This window comes from Canis lupus, chromosome 2 (genome assembly GCF_048164855.1).
Source record: "Canis lupus baileyi chromosome 2, mCanLup2.hap1, whole genome shotgun sequence".
NCBI classification, from domain to species: domain Eukaryota; kingdom Metazoa; phylum Chordata; class Mammalia; order Carnivora; family Canidae; genus Canis; species Canis lupus.
The window spans coordinates 67,515,796-67,522,768 of record NC_132839.1 but is presented as its reverse complement, the minus strand read 5'-3'; the positions used below and the strand labels follow the sequence as shown (position 1 = coordinate 67,522,768).

General features: G+C 40.3%; 1 long non-coding RNA gene across 6 annotated transcripts in view; it reads left to right on the top strand.

The window, feature by feature from the left end:
* Positions 1-755: 755 nt before the first annotated feature.
* The window catches only part of LOC140621086 (uncharacterized), a 94,944-nt gene continuing 88,726 nt past the window's right edge, over positions 756-6,973 (top strand). For all 6 annotated transcript variants that reach the window (XR_012020807.1, XR_012020806.1, XR_012020812.1 and 3 more), the window contains exon 1: positions 756-1,046. This is a non-coding gene — a long non-coding RNA (uncharacterized lncRNA). The remainder of the gene's footprint in view (positions 1,047-6,973) is intronic.

Below are 6,973 nucleotides of genomic sequence, written 5' to 3'. Positions count from 1 at the left end.
AATTATGGTGACTGGTGTCAGCAATAGTGGTGTGTAGGAGAGAAGAAATACCTGGGATGGTATTAGGAAGGAACTTTTAAGAATGATGGAAGCAGGGACACCTGTGTGACTCAGCAGATGAGCGCCTGCCTTCGGCTCAGGGTGTGATCCTGGAGTCCCCAGATGGAGTCCCACATCGGGCTCCCTGCATGAAGCCTGCTTCTCTCTCTGCCTGTGTCTCTGCCTCTCTCTTTCTGTGTCCCTCATGAATAAATAAAATCTTTATAAGAAAAAAGAATGATGGAAGCATTTTGTGTCATTTCTGGGGTGGTTGCACAAATGTGTATGTCAAAACTCATCAAAATGTACATCAAGGCTACATTTATTGCATGTAACTTATACTCCTATTTATAAAAAGAGTAGAAGAAAAAATCATTATCCATGTTTAAATACAATTTCCTTATATTACAGCCATCATGAATTTATAGGTTCAATTTGATTTCGCGTTTCATCCAAATGTGAGTCTTCTCTTCTCCAAGGCTTTTTTGTCCTTCACTGTTTTCCCAGGAAGTGGGGTGAAAAAGAAAAGCAGCCTGACCCTGAATGGGCTTTACTCACAGGAGAAAGGGTTTACCCAACTGTTGCTCTTAAAAGACCAGAGAACAATTCCCCCTCTATCAGATATCTAGTTTCAGAGCCTGTTTTAATGATAATTGCCCTGTGGTGGTTCCCTTAGCAACCAGCAACTCGCATCTGAAATAGAATTTGGAGTTTGAGGGAAAAAAATCTTGGATTATTTGGGTCACTTTTCCAAAATAGGCCAGCATCTAGAAAAACATCTTCCACTTCAGACAGAATGAAGGTAAAGACAACATAGCTTTACAAGAGAAAAATGAGCTGGTTTCATCACATGCCTTGATAGTTGGTCAGCAAATTTAATCCAGCCTCTGGCCTCTGTTGATTCATTATATTCAAACAAGATCCTGGATGAGTACATAAATCTGGATGAAGAACAATGAAAGTGAATTCTCTGCCACATACTTTATGATGTTTCAAGTCCCAAGAAAGTAAGCAATCTTGTGCCAGTTGGTGTAAAAGTGTGAAGTGGTCTCAAATAAACGTTAGAAGAGCATGGGTGTTCTAATAATGATGATTAATAATATCTGTGCTCCAGTTTCTGGACTTTGATGAATTCCTTTCTCTGACTTGCAATTGTAACATGACGTTGATGATACTGATGATGGTGCAATGCAGCTGCTTGTGAGCATGTTGGCTACCAAATGGCAAGTGGCTACCAAATTTTTTGCCTATAGTAATTTCACACTAGAACTTTCATCTTGTGGTTGGAATCCCTTCATTCTTTTGCTCATACTGTTCATACTATTATGCCCAATATCAAAAACTTTGTTCTCTGCCTAAATGACACACCCATTTCAATTTTATCTTCTCCAGCTCCTTGACATGCACTTTTCCCACCAGAGAGTCTTTTCTCTGTTCCATCACATGATCGATATATGCTTCTTCTTATAATAGGAGGGCTCTATCTCACATGAATAATAAGCCCCTAATTAAAAAAGACCATTTGTTATTTTTGTGCGTTTTCTTTTTTCTTTTCCAATGTTAGTTGAGTGCGTAGGAAGCACAAAGCACTACATTTGACAAATGTAAAAGTACATACCCATTAATAATGCCAGTGCATTAATATATATGATGTAGGCAGAGATAATAAAGTTACAGAAACACTATGGTCATGAACAACTGAATTTGCTAAAATGGCTGTATTATTGGACATTGGTTTTCAAAAGTTCTAAAGACAGCAGTAAAAGTTTTTATTTTAAGAGCAATCATTGAAAGAATCAACTGACCTTGCTCTTCTCAGTCTCAAGTTAGAAAATAAACAGTGAAAATATATCTTAGTGGTTTGCAAGTGATTCAGAGCAGGATGCTCAGCTATTAGAAAGCCATCGATTGGGCTGGAGGAAATGAGTTGGCTGCAGCATGAGATATAAGCCAATGCTCAGGATTGTGAGGTCAGGGAAGGGTGCCAAGGTGCACCACATTTCTTGGCAGGAATTCAAACTCATTGCTCAAAGGCCTGCTCTTATTCTGAATCCAGGTTTTCTAACCTTTGTAAAACTCTTACTTTGATGTTCAATATTTTTCATTCAATCTTCTTGCCTTTCAAGATTCTTGATATTGGTATAAAATCTTCCTCTTTGATTACAGTACCCAAACCCACATTTTTAGGTTAAAATTAATTCACTGCTTTTAGGCTGACTATTCTTTTAGACTGACAATCAACTTTGTTTAGAGGCTCTATTTTCAGAAATATCTTTTATTCTAGAAAATAAGTAAGTTTGCCAAGAGTATCACTCAGTTAATATATATATATATATATATATATATATATATATATATATATATATATATATATATATATTGGTGGTTCAAGAATATCCAAGCCATTAGCCACTCTCACCAGACTGCTTCAAATAAGGCATATTGGGAAGGGTCATGGCTGAACGGGAAACCAGCAGACACAGTTCTATTCTGGGCTTGACTTCTGTGTGACCTTGAGCGATTCACTCAATTTTTCTGCAGTTCAGTCTACTCAGGTTTTAAAAAATTGGAATGATAATACCAGGATGTTGTGGCGAGTCATCAGATTAGCAAGACAGTTTGGACCCTTGAGACCAAATTAACGAAGAGGATATTCTACAAAAATAGAGGATATTCAAGACTCAGCTCACAGCAATGCATCTTGTGTTCTATGTATTATATTCTCCTTTTTCCTTTCCTCACTGTTTTCAAGATCCGTGGATTATTCCTTTCAAACACTCTATTCTATTTGAATTGTTGCTTGATTACAAATGATGGGATACATGTACACTCTAGTTAAATCACTTCATTTCAATTCAACACAAAAAAAAATTGAAGGAGTACTTGTAGAAAGTAGGTTATTAGTTGTATGATAATCCGTAATCCCTCCTAATATTAAAAGAGTCTCCTGGCTTCTCTCTTTTTCCTAACCATAAAGAATCTAAAGTTGTTTTACTAGCACCACCTCTTTTATTTGCCAAGTGATTACTAGCTGCTGGGTATTTTGCTCAACACTGTGCTTGCATTATCACATGTAGTTGTCACGACTCCACCAGGAATGTCTTACTGATAGATATCCTCATTTTATAGACCAAAAAACGGAGTGAAGATTAGCAAAAACTCAGAATCACTCAAGCTGGGGGTCATAATTGTCCTGTGACCTTGGGTCTCTTAGCTTCTAGCCACTAACTTATACTTTCCCTAAACTTGTGGTTGTCAAATGTGGATAAGCTTTTGAATATTTGACATGCATGTTAAAGATGCAGATTGCTGAGACTCACACACAGATTGTCCTGATACAATGGCTTGTTCATTGCGTATTAGAGACACATCCAACGATTGAGAGTGAGGTGCTCTGCTGTGCATTCAGTGAGGACTGCAGGTCAGAACAAAGGCCTTATAGGGAGCCAATTGGGGGCCATCTTGATGCCAGGTTGAGGTAAGCATATGGGTGTAGCAAACCTTATGGAACTCAGTTATTTGGTAGTCAGGCAAGTATAACTAGAGCCACAGCCCAACGCTTATTCCCATTAGCTGGTAAGTAGCAGTGGTAGGCAGCAATAGGATGGTCACTAGAAGTTACCTCAGTCCTATTGACATTTTGGGTCTGATAATTTTTTGGTGGTGGGGGGGGGAATTGTGCTGTGCACTGTGGAACACTTAGCGAGATCCATGGACTCTAACCACCAGTAGCCAGTAGTATGCCCTCATTAGTTGTAAAAATGAAAAAAAAAATCTCCAGACTGTCAAATGTCCAAGGGACCAACTACCCTTGCTTGAGAACCACTGTCCTATACTCTATCAGATAACTTAGGATATTGGGGAGATCCAGCTAGGGAAGTCCCTTTACTCCATTAAGGCCCACTCTTTGCTCTTCAGTCCTCTATCTTCTACTAGAGGAAATGCCATATTTATATATATAACAAGAAAATAAAATATCAATGGCTGGAAAAGAGGTTCCAAAGGCTGAGTGGACCTGGTGGCTGGTGCCCAACCCAGACTCCTGGAGAAGGCCCGCCAAGAAGAGACAGAAGACGAGTCAGAAATGAAGACTGAGAACCATGATTTGGAATAGCTGTGCCAGCCAAGGGAGGTGTTTTAGGGATAGGACTCCACTGACAGAGGAACATCCTCAGAGGGAAGGAGAAGGGATGTGAGCAGCCAGGAGTCTGAAAAGAAGATATTGCCGTGGACAGGCAGGCACAGGAAGGAGTGTGGTGAGCTGAGGGGGCAGCAGACCCATGTAGGCTGGGAGAGGGGTGGAAGATGAGAAGTGGAGGCAGGAAAGAAAACCACTAAGGGAAAGATTTGTTTGGAAAGGAATGAAAGTTACAGCCCGAGGATGAGGCAGAAGAAAGGGAAAATTGAAGCTGATGTATTTACAGGATAGTTCCAAAACTAGACAGGCTGGCTGATATAACACAGTAAAGGTGTAAAAAGCTGTGTGGTCTAAATAATGGAAGGACTTTCGAGTTATGCATGATGCAAACGGAGGGTGGGAGACGACTGGCCAGAACTCTGGTTTTGCTTGTTTTAAAGCACCGAGAGGAAAAAGTCATAGGGATGGGCCTTTATTTCTTGCTGGCCCTTCCTAGAGGAATCACAGAAATGAGAGGCCTTTCTCCTAAGGTGTTTGCGAGCCAGATGGCTCTTTAAAATATTGACCGTTCATAGGCTTGTAGTTAGTGCTGTGCTAGAAAGAAGTTTATTAACTGGCTCTCTGGCACAAAACAAAACAAAGCAAAACAAAACACTCAGATTTGTAACGTTTGTTGATTTCAGTGGCTAATTTTCAGCTGCCATCCAGAAGCTACTGAATAGGGAATTGGGAGGAGGTGTATTTGGTGGGATCTTGCTAGCAAGTATCTGGTTTTGAGCCTGTGCTAGCTGGCGTCAGCACACCAGTGTGGTCAGTCTCCTTGAAGTCATGCTGTCTGGAATGCCATCTTCCCAATCCCATGCCTTGACCAAAGGTTTAAACTAACAAAGTGTTGCAGAAGGGGAGGAGGGCAGGAGGTGAGGTAACTGGGGGATGGGCACTGAGAAGGACACTTGATGGGATGAGCACTGGGTGTTATACTGTATGTTGGCAAATTGAACTTCAATAAAAAAAAAAAAAGTCCAAAAACAAACAAACAAAAAGAAGTCATGCTCTCTGGAATGCCATTTTCCCAGAGCCCATGCCCTGACCAAATGGTTGGGCAGAATGAAGACTTTCAAGTTAAGGGTTTTTCAAGGGTTCACTTGCAACAAGGTAATAGTTTCCATATTTTGTGATCTTTTTTCCATAGTTCCACTTAGAATGTACAGGAATGCTATATGCAGGCAGCAGAAAGCCAACTTGAAGCTGGTAGGACAAATGTCACCCACCAAAGATTATTAGGACAATAACAGCAAAATAAAGTAATAGGGGAAAAGTAGACCAAAAAAATGGCTCCTGTGTGTAGAATTTACATTAGCAACTTTTGGTGTTTGATGATGTGGAGAAAGCTTTGATTTCATGCATTCGGACAGACAGAAGAGCAGCTCTGGTGTCTGAGTTGTGCTTCAAGGAGTAGCAGGGTCGTAGACGGAGGTACTTCCAGCCCTCAGCAATCAGCGATTCTGACCAGGGCTTTGGAGACAATAGTTTCTAGCCCCCGAGAAAGGAGCAGGGAAGGGAGGAAGGTCAGGGAGTGTGGCTGAAATCCCTGTATCAGGCTCTCAAATGTACTTCCACTGAACTTACAACATGAGACTGAGACATGGTGGAGACTTCCAACTTAAGGCAAATGGATTTGGACAAAACCTTCCTACATCCTTGTCTTTTGGTTCTTGTTCATTACAGGGATGCTGGGAAGAAAGCTTCATGCATTAGTGTTCTCAGCTTGGAATCTAAGTGGCTATACCTATATAGTCCAGTTGCCCACTGAAAACTCTTTTGGGGGGCATTTTTTATGATAACACATTTTCATATTATCAAAGCTTGTTAAAAATAAATTAATAGCAAATGATGAAAGAAGAAAAACAACCATCCTATAACCTGAAAGTTACCTATGCATTCTCGTGTTTTTCTTTCCAGCCTTTATTTTTTTTCTATTATCTTTGTAATATGTTATTTTACTCTCAAGGTGCTTAGAACAATGGGTTGTTTCTAGTTTATATCCTCCTTTTGAAAAGAGATATTAATAGATAAATGCCAATTAAAGAAATAAACTTGTTAGGATGCCCCCCTTCTTCCCTTTTCTATCCCTGGCTTTGTAAATTAAAGATAGGAATACAGACTGGTGCAAAGAAAAAAAAAAACAGAATATTTAATTCCTTAATTTGAACTCAAAGAAGGTGTGTGGGTTGGAGAGCTCTTTGAGAAATAAGAGCAGAGCTTTTTTGTTTGTTTAATAACTGGATGATGTTGAACTACCTCATTAGGCCCATGCAGGTTTAATGATGCTTTACTGAGGGTGCATTGGAAGGTCCCTGCAGAGGACAAGGAATTGTTTTCCTTGAAGATTTCTCAGGCAATTGTAACCTCTTCTCTGTAATTGCTCCACTTGGCTTTGACATTCTTTTCATAGCAAAGGGCTTTCCTAAATGTGTACATGTTTGGGCCACCACCTTTCCTTTGCTCAACTCTCAGCGAACTTTCTTGCTGGGGAGCCTATTACTACTTCTCACTAGGCTCTGCACTCAGGAGTGGTGGGGTCATAAGATTTTCATCTGCTTGTCCCTGATAGCATCTGTCCCAGTGGCGAAGAATGGTGACAACCTCTAGCATGTTCAGGATTTGACAGTCTACTGGATGCTTTTGAAACCATTGCATAGTCTACCATCACACCCCTGGGAAGGAAGCAGGAGGGGATTTATTGGAGAAGGAGAGACAGGGGAAATCCCAGTATTTGGTATGATGTCACGAAGC